General features: G+C 46.4%; 1 long non-coding RNA gene across 1 annotated transcript in view; it reads right to left on the reverse strand.

Annotated features, from left to right (window-relative positions):
* The window catches only part of LOC148110713 (uncharacterized), a 35821-nt gene extending 17081 nt beyond the window's left edge, over positions 1 to 18740 (reverse strand). Inside the window, exons 1-2 of the long non-coding RNA XR_015725115.1 lie at positions 18665 to 18740; positions 17520 to 17588 (exon numbers count right to left, since the gene is read on the reverse strand). This is a non-coding gene — a long non-coding RNA (uncharacterized LOC148110713). The remainder of the gene's footprint in view (positions 1 to 17519; positions 17589 to 18664) is intronic.
* Positions 18741 to 23778: the final 5038 nt, after the last annotated feature.

Below are 23778 nucleotides of genomic sequence, written 5' to 3' on the forward strand. Positions count from 1 at the left end.
CTTTACCTGTTCCCATTTTACAGGTGGGGAGATAAGTTGAGAGAAGTTGAATCACTTGACTGTTTACAAAGCTAGTAAGAGCAAGGATGCTAACTCAGGCTTAACTGGCTTTCTGCTTCCTCCCAACAATCACTAACATATTTGCAATGCTTTATGGCTTACAAAGAAAGCATTTTTCACATGTGTTCACATTTAGTCTTCTCAATAACCCAGAGGCAAAGTTGAAAAGGGCACTGAAACTTTACTTTGAAAGATTTGGTTTTTGTCTGTGCCTTCAGTGAGATGTGAGATGTGACAAAATGAGAATTTGAACCAGATGATGTCTCTCCAACCTATTTTGTCCAAGTCTCCTCTGGGACTGTCCTCTGGAATCCTCCCATCCAAAAGTCTACCCACAGGGACTTGGACAACCTGTGGCCATGGAGCCTGCCGCAGTGAAATAGTGAGCTCAGCAGGTGGATGCAGAAAACATCCCCCAAAGGCCACTGCACAGCATTGCTTCTAGGGGAATGGGAGGAGTTTGGGGCCCCTCCCTACCTTTGAGTTAAAACACATCACTCATGATTCAGATTCAGCCATGAGCCCGTTTCCTCTTAATTTTTCCCTACTCCAATTTCCAAGGGGAGAAATTCTGCAGCAACTCTAAAAGGAAGAGATGGAATAAATACATCTTTAAATGTAGTCAAGTTGTTCTGAGTTCTCCCACTTCCTTTTTTTTCCCCATTCGCCTTTTTGTCCCCTTCTGAACTGCTTAGACCTAGGCAGGCTTTTGACTGTCTGGTGTCCTCTCCCTACTCTCCTCTCCATCCCAGAGCCCAGGAAAGACTTCTTTCCATTCCTGAATTTGTCTTCTCCCAGACCATTTGGTCTTCATACTTGTTTTGTTTGGCTTACATGGTGTTAGTTAAATAGTTGGGGTTTAGTTGGTTAGTTTAATGAAACTAACTGACAGCGTTTGAAAATCAAAAGACTTCATAGAACTCAGTTGGTGACCTTCTTAAAAAGTTGGAAAGTCTGGCAATATAGGGCCACACTGCTCCATGGCACCAATCGGCTGGACCTGAGTAGTACCCACTCCCTTTAATGGGGCACACTCTTTCTACTTTATAACTAGTTACGGTTCGCTGATTACATTACCTACCAAATGGCATGCTTTTGTGTACTGCTGTAAATTATTCTCCCTCTATTCCCTCCCTCGATAACACACCACTTCTCTTTCAGACTGCTCCCGGGTCTTGAAGCAACCTGAATAAACTTACTGACGCTGCGGAAACTTGCTGCTGAAGCGTGCTCCCCCGGACAGCAGCACAGGCATCACTTTGAGGGCTTGCTGTAAAGGCAGACTCGCCGGCCCCACCCCAGACTTACTGGACTAGAATCTGCATTTTCAGCAAGATCCCTGGATCATCTGCGTGCACATTCAAGTTCAAGACGGACTGCTAGAGAGTAATTGTCTCGTGAAGCTCTTTGCCCTTCATCTCACTCAGGAGGATGTACATTTAAAAGAGAAAGGTTTATAAAATTAATCAGTGAGATTTTAATGTGAATATAAAAACTGAAGATATTTCATGGATTTTAAGGATATATTCAAATATACCGCCTTTTAGATCTGAAAGATCTAAATCCTAAAATTAGACCTGGAAATCCTTTAATAATTTATAGCCCAGCTCTTATTTCGCAGGTAAAAACTTGGAAGCTCAGAGAAGGGGACTATCTTGTCCACAGTCAAAAGCTAGTAGCACAGTTAAGAGGAAAAGACAGAGGAAGCTTCCTCGCAAGATTGCCAGAGGAAGAAGAATGTTACAGTCTTAGGATTGCTGATCTCATGTTATGTTGTAGGATTTTCAAGCAGCTTGTTTTTGCTTCTGGTCCTGCTTCATCTAGAGCAGTGGTTCGCAACCTGAATGTGTGGAAGAATTACCTGGAAGGCTCGGTAAACAGATTGCTAGACCGACCTTGCGTGCATGCCGTGGGTATCTCAGGCCTCACATCAAGTTCCTTCTGCACCTCCCATAAGCATCTCAGCTAATGCTCAGGCCTGAGTGTGTGTAACTGAGTGGTACAGTCTCCCCTGGGGACGATGATCTAGAAAAGAAAATCATGCAGGTCCTGAAGGACGGCTTGGAGCCATTCAAGAGGGAATCTCAGGGTCCCAGCACCCAGAATATGGCCAAGAAGGTGGAGGGAGGGCATGGTCTCCCCATAGGCACTACCCCTTGACTCCCCAAGATTCTTTACCTTGTGAGGAGGAGTACAGCCCAAAGGCCAGATCAGGGTCTCTAAGCTTTGTTACTCTAAATGTAACCCAACCCAGTAATATCAGCATCATTCTGGAGCTTATTAGAAATGCAGAATCTCAGTCCTCAGCTCAGATCTCATTAGTCTGAGAATGGGCACTTTAACAGGATTTCCTGGGACTTCTGTGTGTACTTGAAGCCTAAACAGCACTGGCCTAGGCACAGGATCAGGGCAGGGCCTCCTCCCCTGGGTCTGAGGCAGCATTAGTCTTAGAGGATAAGAATGGTGCTTTAACTCATCTTTGGGTCCTATGTAGAATCCACTATCCAGCTAGAGATTAATATTTGTCATACTTGGTAACAGCAAAGCAATACCAGTTATTTCTAATTTTATCTCACTTTAGTCTCCCAAATGATCATTTCACAAGAAACAAAGTCATTCCAGAACTATTTATGAACGTAGCACAACAGAAGGAAATTATTTAATAATTAACATTTCTGGAACAAAATGAAGTATTTTTGAAGGGGAGAAGGAGCGACAGAGACAGAGTGCAGTTTCACTAGACAATTCCATGCACAGAAGTGACCGTTTTATTAGTCAGATAGTAACTCTAGATGGGAAAGTTCTCAGACCTAATGCATTAGACATATTAGTCAGACCTAATGCGTATGTCAGACAGTCTCACATTACAATCCGTTATGTTTCAACTTATTTCGAAAAAAAGCAATGAAAGAAAGGAATGATCCAGAAGTACTGAGTCCATAGTTACAGATGTCCACACTGGCTGAGGCTGAGCAGTGCTGCCTGTCGGCACAGATGAGCACGCTCTGGGCCCCAGGACACAGTGCTCTCCGCTGTCCTTACCACCTCCTCACCGAGGTTCATCTGCCACGCTACTGGCTCTTACGGATATTTATTTAGCATTTTCTCCGACAGAAAGCCCCCAAGTTAGGCTACTATAAAAGACAAAACATAAAAACCTCAGAACAGAAAAATTTCAACCAAAGCATGCACTCAACAAATATTTGATGCCAGGTGCTCAGCTTGGAGAAACAGACGTAAGTCAGGTGGGGAGCGTCTAAATTAGCAGGAAAGAAAAGGTAAGCGCACAATCACCGTAAATGTTCAAAGTGGTGGGGCTGCATGAGATGCCTAAAGGAATAATCACACCCTTAAGGTTCTGCTGTCTGCGGAAATGGAGTCCAAATTTTAGATCCTCCTCATCAGTGAGATGGCCAGACACCTGTTTAAAATCTGTAGCCCTTGGTAAGGATGTTCTCTTTCCCATCCAGACATTTGCCAGGAGGTATATCCAGCCTTCATCTGCCTTGTTAATTGATGGGCTTAAGAATAAGAATCACAAAGGAAAACAAAGACCCTTTCCCACATCAGAACATGATAATGGACTTCCCCCCTTCCATCGCTCTCCTTGGAAAGTGATGGAAACCCGAGCATTAAATTCTACTCTACACAGAGGTGTTTAGGGTAAAGTTATGGAATGCATTATTCTAAAAGGGTCATACAGGAACACACACACGTACACACACATATGCATGTCTACACATACATGTGTGCGTTTATATAGATATATATGGATGGACGGATAAAGAGTCCTCTCTCTCCCTCTCTTTCTCTCTCTCTGTCTCTAAAGAAATTGGCTAAGCTGTGTTGGTTTCTTAAGGGTAGATTAGAATATCCGAGTGTGTTCAGAGACACCGTTAGGAAGTTCCTGCCCCCTCACAGATATCCAGGGACACACTGGGCGGGGGATTCCGTGGGACCAACTGGTCCACCATATCTTCCCCAATGCTTTTTTCCTCAGTTAGTTAGTATATTTCCTTTCTGACATGAGTTCAATTTAGAAGGAAAAGGTTAAATCTCCTAATCCCTCCCTATGCAGAACTGAAGGGATTGGACCCTCTGAACACAAGGGCTGTAAACTTCTTTGGATTTATTGAACTGCATGATTACAACCAGGGGAAAAAAATGTATGGAGTATTTGGGATATGAGTAGTTTGAATGGAAAGTAAGTTATGAGTAATTAATGGGATTAAGAAAGAGGAGTACCCACATTTATTTTAAGGTCCCCCCGGCAACTCACGGGGGCTTTAAAAATCCTCAAGACTTTAAGGAGGCACCACCTCTGTGGAAAGTAACACCAGCTTTTCATGTATTAGTTCAACTCCAAAAGTCCCTAAATAACCAACAACATGTGTGACTTTTAGGGTGGAAAATACAAGTGCTGAATCTTTGTCTGGCATTTTAGATACCACTGCAGAAGATACACTGCGAAAAAAGATATATCAGAGCCACAGGATACATCAGAGCAGCAGCTGTCATGGAAATGGCAGAAACTCAAAATCCTCTCCCAGCCTTGCTCCTAACAAGCCAATGACTGTGGGCAAGTTGCTTCCACTCTACAGTCTTCCCTTTCCCGTGTCTACAGTAAGAAGATGGGGCCAGAAGAAAATGGGGTTCCTCTTAGCTCCAACCTCCATCCGACTCTGCTCACTCATGGTATGGTAGACTGAAGAATGATCTTCAGAGATATCCTGGTTCTAATCCCAGAACCTAGGAATGTCACCTTATGTGGCAAAAAGACTTTGAAGATCTGATTAAGGATGCTGAGATGGGGAGATTATCTTGGATAATCTGAATGGGCCCTAACTATAATCACAAGGGTCCTCATAAGGGGGAAACTAAGGGGCAATCTGACTTGACACAGAAGAGGAAAAGGACATGTGACCACAGAGCCAGAGATTGGAGGGATACAGCCATACACCAAGGAATGCACCAGCAGCCACCAGAGGCTGGAAGAGGGAAGGAACAGCTCTACCCTGGAGCCTCAAGAGGAAACCAGCTCTGCCGACATCTTGATTTGAGGGCATTTGAGCTGGCAACCCCTGGGATTCCCCACTCAGCAGGACCCTGATGCTATAGTCACCCATTTCTTTATTCACTTACCCATTTATTTAGCCAACATTTATTGAGTACCTATAGGCCAGGGTCTCTGCAAGCACTGAAGGTGTAAGAATGGACAAAACACATCCCTCCCTCCTTTGTCTTGGGTGACAAAGAGGGACAGTAGTGCTGGGATAGTGGAAGGAGGGACACAGATGTGGAGAGGCAGAGAGGAAGGGCCTTGCTATTGTTGGTCATCAAAGGGGACTTCCAGGAGGCAGTAGGAGGGTCCTGGGTGCCAGACAAAGAACAGAATGGGAGGTCAGGATATTTTGCCCATGGCCATGGAAGGGCAACAAATCTGACTTTAGGTCCCAGCACCTCCTCGCTGAATCTAGCCTCCACCACTACCTCCCACGCTTATCCAAGGACAGAATTCAGGTTAGCCCAATGGCCAGTGCTTTCTCAGAATCCTGCCTCTTGGTGGTTTCAGTTAGTGTTTTCAAACCAAGGTCCATGACCCATTGGTGGGTTGTGAAGTCAATTTAATAGGTCACAACCAGAAGTTTTAAAAGCACAATGGAATTGAATAGAAAATATTAGGGAGTGCCTGGGTGGCTCAGTCAGTTAAGCATCTGACTTTGGTTCAGGTCATGATCCCAGGGTGCTGGGATCAAGCCCCACATCAGACATCCTGCTCAGCTGGGAGTCTGCCTGTCCCTCTCCCTCTTCCCTTCCCCCTGCTCATGCGCTCCCTCCCTCTCTCTCTCTCAAATAAATAAATAAATAAAATCTTTTTAAAAAATAAATTTAAGAAAGAAAATATTAGAGTGTGTTGTACATTGCCAGTGGAGATGCTGTTTTGGAAAAGTTTTGTTTCAGGAAAGAATGTATACATATATATATACACAGGATCATGATGCCAAATGCATTTGTTACAATGGGTCCTGGATGAAAAGGTTGAGAGCCACTGACTTAATTACTTCAAAATAAGCTGCCTTAACCCTTTCTGCATCCTGTTATGCAGACGGCGCTGCCCTGCCAGTCCAAGAGACACAAGAGCAAATGGGGCCCAGAACTGAGCACTCTTCAGCTTTCAGAAAAGGTGAGATGTGAGCCCACCAGGCAAAAGCTCAGTACAAATACTCAGCAGGTGCCTTGAAGACTTCAGGGCCCAGAAATTGTAGATATCCCCATAGAGAAGATGGTATTACACTTGGGCTGGTTTCTAACTAAGTGAGCCTTGGGAAGAGTATTCAGGAAGAGGGTACAGCATAGGTAAAGGGAGAGAGGCAGGGCAATACAGAGTCTCTTCAGAGGCAGGAAGTAATTGGATTTGATGGAGCACGTTGTGAGTAAGTTTAGGTAGGGTTCCTGCAGGAACCCTACAGGAAATAACACTGCAGAGATAGTTTGGGACCTCCAGCAGGCCACTGACCCTCTTTGACCATCAGTCTGTTTTGTACCCAATGAAGTTAATGGTACTTAACCTACTCACCTCTCTGGTGGCAGAGGATATAAAGAGAGAAGATATGGGAAGATGCATTGAAGATATGGTCCAGTTCACCCACTCACTCAACAGATGTTCCTGATACTTGGGCTAGTTTGGAGGGATGGGTTGGAATTTACAAAGAGGGAGACAGGAAATCCAGGTGGAAGGAACAGCACCTGTCAAGGTTATAGAAAGGGTCTGATGTGTCCAGAGGGTCCGTGAGGCTTGGGGGATGTAGAGCGGGTTGCCCTGAGCAAAGATGCCCTGCTGAAAGCCATGAAGGAATCTAAAATTCAATCAGTTCTAGGCTGCCCACACCATCAGCCATGGCTTTTCCAATTCACAAAGAGGCGCCATCTGCTGGCCAAACTGTGTGCCTGCAGGGCTGGGTCAGCCCAGAAGGAGACTATTTTTCTAACTTGCATCAAGGTTCTGTATGAGCTAGAGAAGGCCTGCACAGGCAGGATTCATGGGGAAGGCAGATGAGATCTGGAAAGCAAAGGAAATTCACTTGGGCAACAACAAAGTGAATGCAGGCAGCTTCACCATCAATTTTCCTTGGTGGGGACTTTTGGACTCTTCTCCCCATCCCCAAACATAGTTCCCTACCAACACTCCTAGCTCTAGCTCCAATACTGAACTTTCTCCCTTCTTGGACCATTCCTGATCATTCATTCTCTCCTTCCAGCCATGATCTGCCCCTCTACCACCTCCTCCACACAGTCTTCCCAGAATCCCCTACCAGAACTAATCACTGCCTTCCATTCAGTCCTTCTGTTCCGCCTGCAATCTGCACTTACACATGTCTCCTGCAAGCAGATAGCATGTGCAACCCTGTATTTCAGTCATTCATGTTTCTCTTGTCCACCCGGCCCATCGATCTCATGGATACATACCTTCAGGTCCCAGAGCATACTGTCTGACCCTTTGCAATTCCACAGAGCTGACCCAAAAGGGCCATTTCTGACTCACTAACAAAGGAAATACGTCTCTGGATGAGCAGGAATAGGGTAGGTGCCAAAAGCTGGATGTGGAAGAGCTCTCTCCAGGGAGGGTTTTCAGTCGCACAGGGTAGACATTCCCTCCACTTCTACTCCTGTCTTCTCACCCCAAATACATCCATAGGGAAAAAGCCTTCCCATCCCTCATCAGAAACCAGACGAAAAAGTGGAATCCTGTGATTTCTGTTTGTCTTAAGGGGTAAAGAACTTATAGTGTCTTCTTTCTCAAGAGAGGTTTAGATATAGGTCAAAGAGCATGAGGACATGAAATAACTGAGAAAAGACGGGGGCACCACTGACAGGGGTAAAATAAAATAAAATAATCAAATAATAAAATAAAATAAAATAAAATAAAATAAAATAAAATAAAATAAAATAAGCACAGAGCCTGAACATACCACTCAAGGAAGTGGAATCAGAATGGCAGCCTAGAAGGACAGCAGATATGGCACCTCACAGCCCCCACCCCTCCTGCATGGAGCCTTATGCTCCTCTTCTTCCAGCATCAGCCACTCCTGGCAGTTAACTTCCTCACTAGCCACAAACAAAATCAGACTTTGGCTGGAGAAGGATGTTATGGGAGAAGACAGGAAGGGAACTGGCTGGGTCCAGGGTTGAAAAGGAGTCCAGGAGCCGAGCCCAGTGTGACAAAGGTCACTTTGCCAGATAAGGAGCAGAGGTGGTGCAAGCCAAGCACTGAATGTTTGTGTCCACCGCCCCCCCCACAATTCATATGTTAAAACCCTCATCCCCACTGTGATGCTGTTAAGAGGTGGGGCCTTTGGGAGATAATTAGGTCCTAAGAGTGGAGTCCTCATGAATGGGATTAGTGCCCTTATAAGAAGAGACACAAGAGAGATGACCTCTCTCGTCACCATGTGAGGACGTGGCAAGGAGGCAATCTGCAAGAGAGCTCTCACCAGGAACCCAACCGACTGAAACCATGATCTCAGACTTCTGGCCTCCAGAACTGAGAGACAATCCATTTCTGTTGTTTACGCCATCGGCTTTGTGGTATTTTGTTCCAGAAGTTCTAGCAAACAAATACAGTACGTCTGTTATTGTCTCACTTAAAGAAGAGGAAACAGAGACCCAGAAGTCAAATAAACCCAAAGCCCCACTAAACCAGTAAGTGGTGGGGCAGGTAGCCTCCCTCCAGAGGCCACACACTCAAATTCCACATGAACCTAGCAGTCAGAAGAGGTCACGAAGGCCAAGGCCAGGCCAGCAATAGTGAGAGGTGAAAGGGGACAAATCATGTCAGAGGCATTCCAAGAAAGAAGTCTCAGGACCTGGTCCCTACTCGGATGTGGCAGGTGAGAAGCAAGCAAGTATTGAAAATGACTCTTTAGTTACTAAGAGTGATTAAATCTAGATAGTATTGTAACTGAAGAATGATTTGGGTGATGGTGTGTCTAGTATCTGTCTTCCCAAATACTGAGAACTCAATGAGGTCAAGGGCAATAAGTATTCTCCCACAATGGGTACCTGCCACCCTGGGTAAATACTGGCAAAGCTGAGTCATTACCACATGACTTTGAGCCCCAGAACAGAAAAGAAGGAGGGGTTGAGGTACCATACATGTCTTTCTTCTCGAAAGAATGACAGGCTGAGGGCATCAGCCATCTCTGCAGTGTGATATTCCAAGGTCCTCCCTTCACAGCATCCCCCTGGTATGCAAAAGTGGCTGTGGAAGTCACTGAAAGGTTTCTGACTTTCTAGGAAACATGAACTAACCCGGTCAACTTATAAGCAAGAAACCTACGCATCAAATATTCACCAGATCCCTTACAAGGAAGCAATAAAAGGAATTTCTGCTGCCACAAATTCTTTTTACCAGGTGGTAAATTTAAATCAGTACCAGGACTGGCATGTGCTGGTGGCAAACCAGCCTGAAAAGAAAATCCCCACTCGTGCCATTCTCAGCATGCATGCAATGTGCAATGAGCAAAAACAGGGGAGGACTTATCATTTAGTCCGGCACAGCTCTAAGTGTTTCATAAACCAGGGCAGGGTTTGGTTGGCCCCCAAACTTTATTCTTCCCCTCCTTCCATAGATAATACATGTTTGGTAGGTCACATGGCCCCCTGGATAAAGACTACATTTCCCAGGCTCCCTTGCAGTTGGATGTGGCCATGTGACTCCATTCTGGCCAATGGGTTGTAAGCGGGAGTGTGTGAAAGTGATAGATAGTTCGTGCCCTTTGTTGGCTTTTTCAGACCTTCCTCTAGTCTTCTGCTGGAACATGGATGTGGATGCAATCAGACTGCTGTCTTTTTAAGCACTGCTATTTGGGGTCTTTGTTACTCACAGCAAACCTAATACTAACTTTCACATATATATCGGCTTACTTATTTTTCCTAACAAAGAAATGAGGTAGGAATCATATCCCAGTTTATGAATGAAGTAACTAAGGCTACCAGAGTACGAGAGTAACTCACCCAATGTCAACCTGCTTAGAACATATGAACTCAGGTCTGTCTGGGTCCAAAGCCTTTGTCTTCTCTCCTATATTAATGCTGCCTCCACACCTGGGAATCCCTAGAACAGTGTGAGCATTGCAAATGCATACAGTTGTGTTGCTTTGGGCAATTTCCCAATGTGGTTCACAATCTGGGTCAATAAGGCCTCAGGCTGGTTCCCTACAAAGGTCAGGTGCCTTAGCTTTAATCCAGGATCAAGGCTGGACAGCTATGAGCAGCCAGGAGCCTCACAGATGTATGCTTGTGGTAACAAAGGGAAACCGGGCTCAGAGAGCGTGGGTACATCTGTAAAAGCCAGCAAAGTAGACCCAGGCCTTCTTTCTACTCCTGCAGCTTAGAAATGTGCTGCTCCCGTGTCTCACTATGCGTTGGCCAGGACTGACCACACATCATATTCACCCTACTTTGTAAATGCTGCATTACTCGGGGTGCTTTCTTCTCAAGGGGCATACTGACTCAGCAGTCTCCTGTGGTGGGGGATGGAAAGGAGTGGAGGCTCTGGCCAGAAGGCAGGGCTGGATTGGAGATGGGACCATAGTGAGTATCATGCAAGGGGTTTCTAGAAACAAACTTTATGAAACTTGGGACTCTTTAAAAATAACATGCAATCCAGTGGTCAAATCTGGTGGGTTCAAGGGAAGAAAACGCTCCAAAGGCTCACATTGAAGGTATCTTAAATCCTCTGAAGGGCCTCTGAAAACCCCAGGAATTCTTAAGGGCAAAGAAAGGTTGTTTGTTTGTTGGACTGGATGTTCTTTGTGTTTGGGGCTGGTTAGTTTGTGGATTTTTTTTTCTTATCTCTAGCACCAAATCAAGTCATTGCACGAACTAGTGATCATGACACTGTAGGGTTGTGAGTCAGAAATGCAAACATTCTCAAAGTCCAGACGTTGTTTCTGGGGAAATAGGCACAGACTCTGGAGCAACCACTCTTCTCTTCTTGCACCCTTGACAGGCATTGCTAATCAATCATCGCATGCTTTCCCCCAGGCTCCCAATGGAGCCTCAGATCTCTCAGTACAGCTCTGGCTGCCACTGCCAATCAAGCAGAGTCCCATTCTCAGTGAAATAGCTTCTCCACCCCTGCTGTTCGGGAGACTGCGAGTCTCTCCCAGTCCTGTTTTCAACACTTAACACAAGACCTTGCATGCAGTAGGCCCTAGGGACACTTTTGAGGAGGCAAGGAAGAGAGGGAGAGGACAGGAGGAGCCTTTATAAGAGCCAGGTGAGAGGGGATTCAGCTGATTGGGACAGAGGCTGGGTGCCATCTTTGACCAGACTCAGAACCCCGCCCCCCTTTGTATGCAGCCTGTTATACCTGGCCTCACAATACAGCCACACCTGGCATGCGTGAGCTCCTTGTATGCTGCGGTGTTTTATGCAGATGCACTATTAGCTCAGGAGCTGGAAGACTGGGTTCCCGGCCCAGTAAAACTGCTCCCCGACGAGTGATCAGAAGCAAGAATTGCCAGCCTCCACCCTCTGGCCTGCTTCCTTTGTGCAGCCTGAGAGCCTTGGGCCAAAAGGCTGTTGTTGATCCTACTGTCTCCAAATCTATAGGATTCCACTGCTCTTGTCCTCCTTGTGGGCCCTTGCGCCCAGTCACTCAAGTTCCTGTCTCAATAGCATCTGTCCTGAGAAGGCTTTCCTGAGAGTCCTAGCCCACAGAGGGCACCTTCTGCAGAGCCCCTCAAAATTGATGGCCCCACTCCATGGAAGGGCCTGAAACCATATTTAGCTTCTGTTGTTGGCAATCCCTCTCCCATGGGTATATACTCTTTCTCCAACTACCTAAGAAATCTCTCTCTCTCTCTTTTATTTTTTTTAAGTTTTGTTTATTTAAGTAATCTCTACTCCCCACATGGGGCTCAAACTCACGAACCTGAAATTCAGAGTCACATGCTCCTCCAACTAAGTCAGCCAGGTGCCCCAAGCAAGTACATTTCTTGAGAGCTGAGAATGTGTTTTGTATTTCTTCTATATCTCTTGAAAGAATCAAAACAAAGATAAGGATATTACAGTAACAACGATGATGATGATGATGATGATGAAGATGGTAATGATAATGATTGCTACCCTTTCCGAGCATTTCACACACATACGCTCATCTCTTCCTGATAACCACCCCGAGAAGTGTTATCTTTCTCCCTTTGCAGTGTGGAAGCTGAGGCACAGGGAGGCTGCGGTACTTGCCCAAGGTAGGGAAGAGTTCGACATCGGGGTGTCTCCAGCTCAGACCACACGTGCTTAAGGATGCTACTATATGCCAAAGCTTGGCAAGATGCTGAGCATTCTGTCCTTGCCGAACACATCACGTCCAAGCACAGGGCCATTCAAACACCTTCAGTTTGTGACTCATGTTTATACTTCTGCCTGGTTCATCTCTGTATTCCCGGTGCCTGATGTAATATTCAGCAGACGAATGTCTGAATGAATGAAGTTTTTCTAAAAGAGAGGTCACTCCCCACCCCCACCTAGGTCTGGCCAGCCATACACTGGTCTAATACCGTTCACCCATCCATGGCCGCTGCTGCCCATCTCCAAGCACGTTACACGCCCACAAGGCTATTAGGACAAGTTAAGGAAGACCCCTCACTTTTAATTATCTACTCAAATGGTATTTATCTAGCACCCTCTCTGAACACAGCCCTGCGTAAGTAATTCATCTTTCACATTCTTTTAGTACATTTCAGGACTTCTTAATAAACTCTGGGCAGCTAACTCATTTACATATCTGATGGCACAAAATGCATTTACACGGCAGCTTCTAGAGCGAACTTGCCAAAAAATTCTTTAGTTACTCTCCGCTAAGTCATTCCACTTTTCAGTGGAACCACAGACTCAGACAGGATGCAAATTCTTCCCCTTCTATCACTAATGCCACTGGCCCATGCTAGTTCAGTCCCGAATTTCTCAGGAGTCTTCCAACGCAGGGTGAGTACCAATCACCCCGGAACCTTGTTAAAATGCTGACCCCGACTCAGTTGGTCTAGGGTGGAGATAAAGAATCTGTACTTCTCAGGAGCTCCCAGGTGGTGCAGATGCTAGGGAAGTAATTCTCTGACTCTCTCCCTGCTTCAGCAGAACACCTCCCCTACTCCCAAGTGCACCCTCCATATTCCCAGTACTCTAACACACGAAACTGGTCACATCGCTCCCCTCCTGCAGCTCTTGGGATCCTATCCGTACTTCCTGGCTTGACTCCGGTCACGGTGATGGTCCTGGAGCTCAGCCTGTCTCTCTGCCTCCCCTCCCTTCGCAGCCCCATCATCTTACTTATTCTTCCCTAATACGTGTGAGGGAAAATTCTCTCCCTCTTCTGTGAAATTCCTCCGTTGGTTATCTCTAGTGCTCCATGGAACCTTCTCCGATATCCCTTTTCTTCCTCTACTACTCCTGATGAAAAGCCCTTCCCTCTGCCTCTAGAACAATCTCTCTCTACTTCTACCAGAGCACAGGGGTACTGACCCAGGCTGGTTTCCCCACCAGCCAGAGACTTCTTGGAGGGCAGCAACCAGCCATATCTTGCTCTTTTCAATATCCTTTGACTCAGCAAGTATTTATGGAATGAACAGATGAGAACCTCTTCAAAGTATTCTTGGACCCAACGAAGTAAGATAGTTAATAAAATTTCTCGAAGGGACAATAGCTACTTTGTTTTTAAGAACAGCAATCATCATCACTACATGTATAAACTCACTTTTAAAGGCTAATTAGATGTGTGCTTATAGTAATATATTTGATTATGTTGGTTCCTTTACAAAGTTCAAGTAAAAGTCCTAAATTGGAGTAGCATTAAGCAAGTTCTCTTAAGGGTGGAATGAGCAAATTAAATGCACTTAGTCCCTAACCTGCATAGGGAATCATGCCCCTTGAGTGGCTGTAACACTATTTTAATTCAGCCTTGGAGCCATCATTTTGTGAAGAATTGTTTCTTGAGAGATTATAAGGAAAATCACCAGGAATATTCGACATGATAGATAGATGATAGACAGGTAGATAAGTAGATAGGTAGACAGGTAGGTAGGTAGACAGAGAGACAGATAGCCTTCACACATTAAGAATAAAAATAACCACCACAAATAGTAATAGCTATGGTATATTAGACCATTACTCTATATAGGCATAGGGTTCACTCTTTACATCTGTGATTTGATGCAATCTCCACACTAACTCTGAGAGACATTCTCCATTGTCCCTGTTGTACCAATGGGAATCTGAAGCTCAGAGGGACTGAGTGATTCATCAGCGCGTGTGTACTTAGTGTCAGAGGCCTCTTTCACTGCTCATAACCACGAAGCAAAACTGCCTCTGTCAAATGTTTACATTGGTCCTATGTGGCTCAACGACAAGTGCGTCAAGTGGTTATCTGGCATGGGACCCAGAGAAAGTGCAGCAGAGCCTCCATTCTCTGTTAGCTGTGAGTTTAAAGCCCGATGCAACACCCAAGATACCCATGTTGGTGGGAGAGATACAAAGCAAACTTCTCCTGGATGGAAGCCCACTTGTAGTGGGGAGTAGGAGAAAAACCAATCAAAATGAAAACTGAATAATTCCGGCATAGAACCCACAACGCACAACATAGCTCCACTACCCGGAGCTAAGTCACGCAAGTTGGCATGGAGGCCGGCAATAGTGGGGAAAGACATAGCTAGAATGACTGGGGGGAACGTGGTAAGCGTCTAGGGAGGGACTACTAAGGGCCAGCTCTTGCCCCATGCCTTCACCTGTCACTTCATTCATTCCTCAAGGCAGCTCTGTGATGCACTTACAGCTGCTGCCATTTTACAGATGCGAAAACTAAGGCTCAGAGGGATTGAGGAATTTTCTGCCCAACGGTCAGGACAGCCTTCTGAATGCAGGTTTCTGTTGTTTTCCGTGTAGATTTGTGGAGTAGGCTCTCCTCCCCGGAACCCCAGTCCCTCCAATGCTATCATTCCTAATGGATTTGTTTTTCGAAGTTATCTAAAAACTCACTTGCCAGTAGACACAGTCTGAGATTGCGGTAAACACCAACTCTCAGCACAGGAGAGACTTGAAATTTCAGGAAATCATGGAAAAATTAGTAACTCGAGAGCACTGGGACTTACTGAAAGAGAGATTAAAAAAAAAGTTTCACTTTATTGTTGGAAACTTGAAGAGATGAAAATATGACTTTTTTCTGCTGCCTCTGCTTCTAAAAAATGACAAAAGTGTTTCATATTCCTGCAAGCTACATTAGCAGAAGCGCCTCCAAACGTGGGCTGCCTCCTGGGAGCTCAAAGTTTTAATCTCTTTTTTTTTGTTCTTTGGCAAGAAGAAAAGAGGAGTGTCCATGTGGTTTTGATATGGGCCGGGTTCTGGCCAAATAAAGCTGTCACCCAGCCAGTTCCTTGAACCATATCTGCCCTCCAACTAAGAGATGCCCTTTCCCACCTTACTGCTAGGTCTTTCCAAGACATCTGGCAGCCCCTAAAGAGAGCCCTCAGATGAGAGACCGCAGAGCTCGGATCCCATCCCTAGGGAGATGAGATCACAGAGTGCTGGAAAGTGTCTTCCACCAACTCATTTCTCTGTTCCTTCATTTCCATGTCTGTGAAATGGGGAGATTTCTGCCGATTCCATGGAGCTTGGTGGGGAGCAAAAAAACACCACACTAGTTTTGACTAGTGTTAACTAGCATTAACTAGGTGCCTAATAAAAGAAGCTATACATATGAGTGCCATTCTCTACAGTCATAATAAGGAAGGTCACCCAACGAGGGCCAACTTCACGGTACGTGAGGGAAGGAGACACTCTTTCCTTCCACTGCCATGAAGGTGGCAGCCATTGTCAAATGACTGCATGTCTAGGGAGCCTGACACAGTTCTGTCACCCTGGGAAGGAGCGACCCATGCCCCACTGCAGCTTTGTGGGAAAGAGCTACATGACCATGGAGCAGGCCAACAGCAGGGCCTTCTTCAACAGGAGAAGCCTGAGCCACATCAACTGACAGCACAGTCAGACCCGTGCCGGGGCAGCCTACAAGGCATCCTTGACTCCTTTTGCAGCAGAACTCACATGCTGTGCAGTGTGCCCTGAGCTACAGCCAAGGAGGCAAACAAGGTCTGAAACCCAGCCCGAGCTCCATTTAGCAGGCCAGTCCCCTGGCTGGAGGAAGGAAGCTCTTTTGAACTTGCATAAAAGTAGGAGCTAGTGGTAGCCACATGTATCCTCTGGAGTTCATAAGACTGACCATCTTGGATCATAAAAAGAGCCCTCCTCCCTCCTTCCCTCCCTTCCTCCCTCCTGTCCTTCCTTCTTCCCTTCCTTCCTTCCCCCCACCAATCCTTTTCAAGTCTCCCCTATATTCTAGCTCATTAAGCCACAATCCCTGCCTCAAGGGGCCGGGGGGTCTGATGGGGGCACAGGCATGGTTAACACTGCTAGGAAAGGTGCTTCTGAAGAAAGAGGGGCACTTGCCCAAAGAGGTAAGACACTGGCCCCAGACCCCAAGACTCATCGTCACTGGGCAGAGCCCAAATGAGAACACTTCATGAAAAGGATAAGGTCAAGGAGCCAAATGAAATAAGGACATTAGAAAGGGGGAGGAAGAAGGAAGAAAATATGGGAGGAGGGAGGAAACTAAAGGAACATCAGAAAAGGATGAGATGGAAGTGAAAAAATGAATAAGAGCCCAGCTGAGATGAAGCTGGTGACTGTGTTGTGTGTGAGTGAGTGTGTGTGTGTGTGTGTGTGTGTGTGGTGTATGTGTGGGCATGTGTCTGTGTGTATACCGGAGGGAGACCCATGGGAGGGTGGGTGCACTCTGCAAGACATTGAGAGCTCACTTTACAAACTGTCTCACTGAATCCTGCTGTCAGTGCTATGAGGTGATCGTTGTTATTTCCATTTTACAGACTGGGAACTTGTAACTCAGGGAAATGAGACCCAAGATGCACCAGGTGATACATAATGGAGCCCACACTGTCTGCAATGCACCATAGGAGAGCTGGAGCTGTCCTTTACTGCTGGTGACTCTGGCCCTCCAATGTCCAATGTGTTCTCCCTGTGGCAGGCTACTGGTACAAGGCAGCAGCCAGGGGACTTCGAGTCAGCCTTCAACAACACCGTCAGGGGCTCAAGTGCCACAAGTGGGTCAAGTTAAGGTCACTGGCATGGAGCCAAAGCTCCCACTGGCACAATGTCCAGAAAGCATCTGGGGAGCTCTCTGTCCCTCTCAGCCCAGGGACATGGGGCCTCCTAGTTATGTTAATTAAACAAATCTAATCATAGAAATGAACTGACCCAGGTAATGCGCACAGCACTCAGCCTCAAGTACCTGGTGAAAATCCAACTAAGAAAGAGCTGAGCTTATCCTACTCTGGAAAGATCACTGGGGGCAAGAGTAGGGGTTAAGGGGAAGCTAAGAGAGAAAATCATACCTGAATATCCATTAAATGAGTCTCCTTCTTAAGTAATACCTCTTGTGTCAGGGAGGGCCCAGGAAGAATCTGGAAGAGAATTAAATAGAAACTGGGCATCCACCTATTCCCTCTTTTACCATTTTCCTGAGATTCTGGTTGGGAAACACGTGGCATGCATAGGAGATGGGGACACTTATCACCTGCAGAGCTGGAGTGCAGGCTGGGGTCTAGCAGTACAAAGCCCCAGGCTCAAGTCTGATCTGGGCTCCATCACCAAGGAGCCATTTGACCTTTGACATTGTACTTGCTAAGCCTTAATAAGATGAAATGCTAGACCTGAACCAAAGCCAACTCACAGGATGGCTTCAGAGACCCAGGGAGATAATGGATCTTGAGAAAGTAAAAGCTTGTATCAAGCTTGTCATTGTGAGATTGTGTTTTGCATAATGAAACAGAAAACACTGGTGAGGTTCCCCAAAAGGGTAGGGGAGGGCTCATTCTTTCTTTCATCCATCTCTTCAGAATGCATGGAGCCTCTGTATGTTCCAGGTTACAGAAATAAGTATAACACCGTCTCTGACCCAGAGAGGACCTTTCAGAGGCCACAGTGGGGGGAGCTGTATCTGTTTTTCTTCCCATTATATCCCCAATATTTAACAATAGGTTAATACTTAAGAGTAGATGCTCAATATATGATTGATTAAATGAATGAACCGCCGAATTTGTAGGGCTAAAAGACAAGTAAACAGGCATTTTCAATAAAGCGTGACCAAGCTATGAGAGAGATGAAGGGGCCCTGGGAACTGGAATGAGGGGCACTGCGAAGGAGGCGGAGGGAGCGGGAGGAAAGGCTCCTGGAAGTGTGTGCTGTGAGGGAGAAGCTGACTCTGGATAAAAGGTTCGGTTAAAGTACCAAAGGAGGTCTGGCGGGCCACAGCCCCTGCGGAAGCCCGCCATCCTCCGTCAAGGAAGGGGGAGGCACGGAGAGAGAAATCAGACGAAGCTTTATAAAGATACTGCAGGCGGCCAGCCAGCGCAGAGAAGCCGGAAGGAAGGGAAGCGGGAAACGCGACTTTGGGTTTAGGCGAAAATCGGGCTGCGCCGGGAACCTGAAACCCAGATGGCGAGCTCGGGAGTGGTCTGCAGCGAAGCGGGGCACGAACTTGAGCACTGGTGGGTGAAACACTTGAGCACTGGTGGGTGAGACGGTCTGGCATGGAGGCGGTGCTTCGGGCGGAGCTGCGAGAGCGCGCATGCGCGGGTGGGCGCGGGCGGGTGCATGCGTGCGTGCGTGCGTGCGTGCGTGTGCGCGCGCAGATTACACCTCGGCCGATCAGCCGGACAAAGGCGGGGGCCCCTGGCGGCCCCGGGGCCACCGAGCTGGCGCCGCGAGGCAGTGACGCCCGAGGCGAGGGGGCGGGACGCGCGGAGCTCCTCGTGGAGCCCCACACCGGCAAAAACAAAGCCATCTCTTTGAAACAAAAACGAAACAGACGTGACCGGGGAAAGCTAAGTATTAGCGAGACGATGTGAACAAAGGGGAAAAGTCAAGCCGGGGAAGTTTGAGTTTCTGCGCGGAACCCCCAGCGGCCCCGGTCGCTGGATACTTTATGAGAACGTCCTTTGCCCCTGCTCTCCCTCTGTCCCCGAAGGAAAATAAATCCTCGGCCAAATGAGACTTGACGGCGTGAACAGAAGACCGTCTCCAGACTGTCCCAGCTGGTGCAGGCGGGGCCGGACCCGAGGTACCGCGTGGGTAACGCTGCGGCCCGCGGCTCGTCAGTGTCGCCCCCTGAAACGGCCACCAGCGCCCCGGGTGTGGAGAGCGTCGCCCTCCGCAGAGCTGGGACCGGGGCAGCGCCAAGGAAGCCTTTGTTTTTCTCTCTAATCTTTCCGGCCAACCAGGGATATAAGTCCTTGCTATTTCTGCCTTGTAATATTGCTCGATGTACCCCACCCCTGATTCTCAGCAGTGCAGCCTCTGAGGCCCACCCCCACCGCCCACTGTGAGTCACCTCCCTCCCCCCTCCGTTAAACCACAGCATCACATAGCAAGGCCCTATTGTAGTTACCCATAAATGCAAAGGCGAAGAGCCACCAATACCTGTTTGAGGGGATGGCATTTTAATTAGCACACTCCAGCGGCCATAAACCCCGATCCTGTCTCACCCCTCCCAGTGCCCTCTCCCAACCTCCCTGCTCACCCCCATCTATGTAAAAAAGCCATAAAGCCTTTCTCCAATCGCCTTCTTGGAGTTTATGCAACCCCCAGAACACAGGTTGATTGGAAAGGTCTCTCTACTGGATAACAACAATTCAATGTGCCTTGACATTTTAATAGCTTGCCGTCCTGGTGAACACAATCGAGCAAGGCAGTGAAGCAAAAATCATTAGGTAAGCAAGATAATCTAAGCGGAATCTGCTGCCTGCACTCGCACATCTGGGGGCAGGTTGCACAGCTGGGGCGGGCACAAAGCTGGGTTCATCTTGCCCTGCAGCGCCTTTGTATGTGTGCATGGATATATACAATTGTTCAGTTAGAGATACACACTCTTGCGACAGGTTTTAGGAGATAAACACACTGAGGCAAGTACAGGCTCATTGAAGCCCCGATATGAAATAGCTTGAGAGTATATGAATTTATAGTGAATCAAAATACCTGTCACCCCATCTAACTACCACCAAATTAAACTTATTTCAGTTCAGACTCGAATATTGGTTGGGATCCCTAACACCAACCATTGAAAGGCTTATGTATTTCCAAAATATATATGTATTCATTTATATAAAGATTTTGAATATAATGCTGTGGCTAAATATGTAATTTTATGTATACACACACACACACACTGTAAAACATTTATGCCTACCATATGCAAGATACTATTGTAAATGCTTCATGCCTGCTAACTCATTTAATTCTCAAAACATAAGTACATTATTCTCCCCACTTAAAGACGAGGTAACTGAGGCACAATGAGTTCAAGCAGCTTGTCCAAAGTCATCCTTCAGTCAGTGGTGGAGCCAGGATTTGAAAGCAGGCAGTCTGCCTCTTGCATCCAGCCTGTCATCCATTAAGCCATGCTGTCTCGGAAAAAGAAGTCAAATCACACAAATAATGTTACATGTCTTTATAAAGTCAGTGCATACTTTCATGAATGTGTATATTTACACACACAACACATATTTATGTGGATACTCAAAAGGTGCAAATCAGTGTGACTTCTTTCAGTACAAGCACCTGCATTTGTGTTCAGCCATATTCACGAGTTGAGTATCATGTGAGTCCCAAGATTATGTGTTAGTACTGAGGATATAACAATTAATTAGACACAAACGCCACGCTCAAGTAGCTCATAGCCTATAGGGAAGTCAAATCAGCAAAAACATGTTGACCTTGGGGGTGTTAGAATGGAGACTGACACAGAGCAGCAGAAGTCAAGGGGATCCCCCAGCTCCCCCCACCTGCCTCACACATCCCCTTTCCCAAATCTTCTTTGGAAGCCATATACCTATTTCCATGAGGTTGTTAGACTCAAAACATGTGGAGAGCTCCAACTGGGAATCGCCTTCAAAACCATTTTATAAGCTACCCAAGAAAATGAGTCTTGTTACTTGATAATTACACATAACACACACACACACACACACACACCCTTTCTTAGAAGGAGGTAGGAGTGACATCACAGAACCTAGAGGGCCAACAGATGACAGAAAATTCTCCTGTTGGATTCCAACCCGCCCCATTCACCTAGGCTCCTCCCTCTCTCCCTGCAAGGAAGTCCGGCAGAGATCCGTTTCCCTGGGTGCTGACTTGGCAAGCTCTTCGCTTTATGAATATGACCCTCAGAGGGGAGAGCCCCTCTCAGCAGCCCCCGAACTATGTTATCACCGTTATTAAAGGAGCTTAAAGAGGAGCTGGGAGGACGAGACACCACTGGAATTGCAGCCTGATTGTGATTGATGTGTTCCTATTAGCGCCTCAGTGTTATCTCTCTGGATGGCAAGAACAGCCAGTGGCTTGTAACACAACAGATTACCTGAGTTCTCAGCCTTAGAAGGATGTTTAAATAAAATATAGTCCCTCTTAGCAAGAGGCTCATTTTCTCCACGAGGCTCCCACACTATTTCATGTCAGCTCTGATTCGCTGCGACTCTCCTCAGTAAACATGTCTTATCATTAATAATTCTTTACAAGCACAATCTCCAAGAGTCCTCTCCCTCTCTCTCTCTCTCTCTCTCTCTCTCTCTTTTTCTCTAGGTGGCTGGACTCAGACACATCACGCTCCAGTTTGGGTTCCAAGGTGCTTCTCTCTGGATTTTCACCTGCCTTGCCAAAAATGATTGATTACGCCGGGCCGACTGGGTGTCCGGCAATACCCAACAAATGACTTTGGCCCCTAACAGCAGGCCTTGGCCAGATAGAAATCAATATTTCACCATTAAAATCTATCAAAGAAGAGTTAAGGCACCATCTGTCCCTGCCGCCTCTCTATGGTGTGTGAACATTAAATCCGACACTTGTACTACATGGGTAATCAATATATAGTGGTTCACAGATCATTTGTGGTTCCCTTTTAGCAGTGATGGATGTCTGGAATCGTTGTGATTCATTTTGTCAGACCATTAAACAAGATTCTGTCCAGTTCCTTCCTGATTTCATTTAGAGGATCATTCTTCACAGTTCATAAGAGGGAAACGGTTTTACCAATCTGCTTCTATTTCAATAAGTCACTTTATAGAGATTTTGTGTCCTCCAGACTGTAAAAATTCTGGAGAGATAGTACAAACAGACCTCTAAAACTATTCACTGCATGACATATGCATAAAGTGTGAAGAGAGGAATGTAAATATGTTTACCTCTTTATCTGCAAATGTTGGTTTTAACCCCCTCCTGGCTGGAGCGCTGGCCTGTGGGGCGCTCCCAGAAAAGTGCCTGCCGCAGCAGGAAGAGGGTGAGGCTGGAGACTGGGGACCAATTCATAGAGGCAGGGGGAGACCCCCTCAACCCTCAGTGGCACGGCGAAAAGCAAATGGGAATGGCTTTTCCAGAGGCTGCATTTCAGACCTTCATTTCTACAGCCGAGATGATCTTGCTTCTCTCCCAATGATTGGCAAACGCCTCCCGGTACTCTGGTCCAGCATGCCAGCCCAAGAGAAGGAACAGTGACTGTGCCCTTGAGGCCAGGGTAGGGATGAGCATAAGGACATGCATGGTAATACCAGCTGCCATTTGATGAGCCCTAACCTGTGCCAGGCTCAAAATATGCCCAAGTCTCACCCTTGACAATGTTACAAGATAGGTACTATTCTCCCCACTTTCCAGTGGGGAAACTGAGGCTCAGAGAAGTTAAATAAACTGCCTAAGATTGTCCTACCCAGGGAACCGGAGGGTCAGCACCCAGACCCAGACCTGTCTGACACCAAAGAGCCCACAAGACTGGGGCCAGCTCTTGGCTGTTGGCCATCACTCTGCACATGATTTTGTTTCAACCCAAGTGAATTTCCTTCAGTCCTCCTGGTCTACAGACTTGCTCCAACCAATCAGGGTGCTGTTCGGAAATAAAACTTTTTTTTATTATTATTTGAAGTAATTCTGCAACAGAATCGCTAAATAATGCACTCCAAAGCCAAACAATTGATTTTAAACCATTTTCCTGTTTTGGATTATTGGATAATTATATCACTGTGGCTGATCTAAGTGCAGATAAGCAGATGTTGATTTAAATATTAGCAGACACATATACACATATGTATATATACACAGAAATATACACATATATGCACATATATTTTATATAATTGTTATAAATTTATATAACGTATAATTTGAAAGACTCTAAAGATAAGTTAGTTTTTCCTTCTTTCCTTTCCTTTTAAAATAAAGTAACTGAGTCTCCGAAAGAATAAAAGCTGGACCTGGGATGAGAATCTTATCTCCTGACTTCCAAGGTAAAACACTATACTGAAAAGTTTTAAGCAGTAGAATTATTCAGTTACAAGTTGGGGCTGATACGTTTGTTGGGAGGGACAACTGGGAGAGAGTTGTACTACGTTGCAGCTGAGCAAATGGGAAGACCTCCGGGGCATTCTTACTTCCACACCAATTCACTAACTACCCTACACTCTGCCTGCCGCAAGGTAAGTATTCCTTCCTGGAACAGCACAAGGGAAGGCAAGTGGCACCACTTCAAACCCAAGGCCATCAGGCCAGAGCCATCCGTGCAGGACAACAGCACCTCGGGAAATTCCAGACAAGGCACTTTGAGGAGGTGTA

The sequence above is a fragment of the Ursus americanus genome, chromosome 1 (assembly GCF_024610735.1).
Source record: "Ursus americanus isolate L20-20 chromosome 1, mUrsAme1.1.p, whole genome shotgun sequence".
In the NCBI taxonomy this organism is placed as follows: domain Eukaryota; kingdom Metazoa; phylum Chordata; class Mammalia; order Carnivora; family Ursidae; genus Ursus; species Ursus americanus.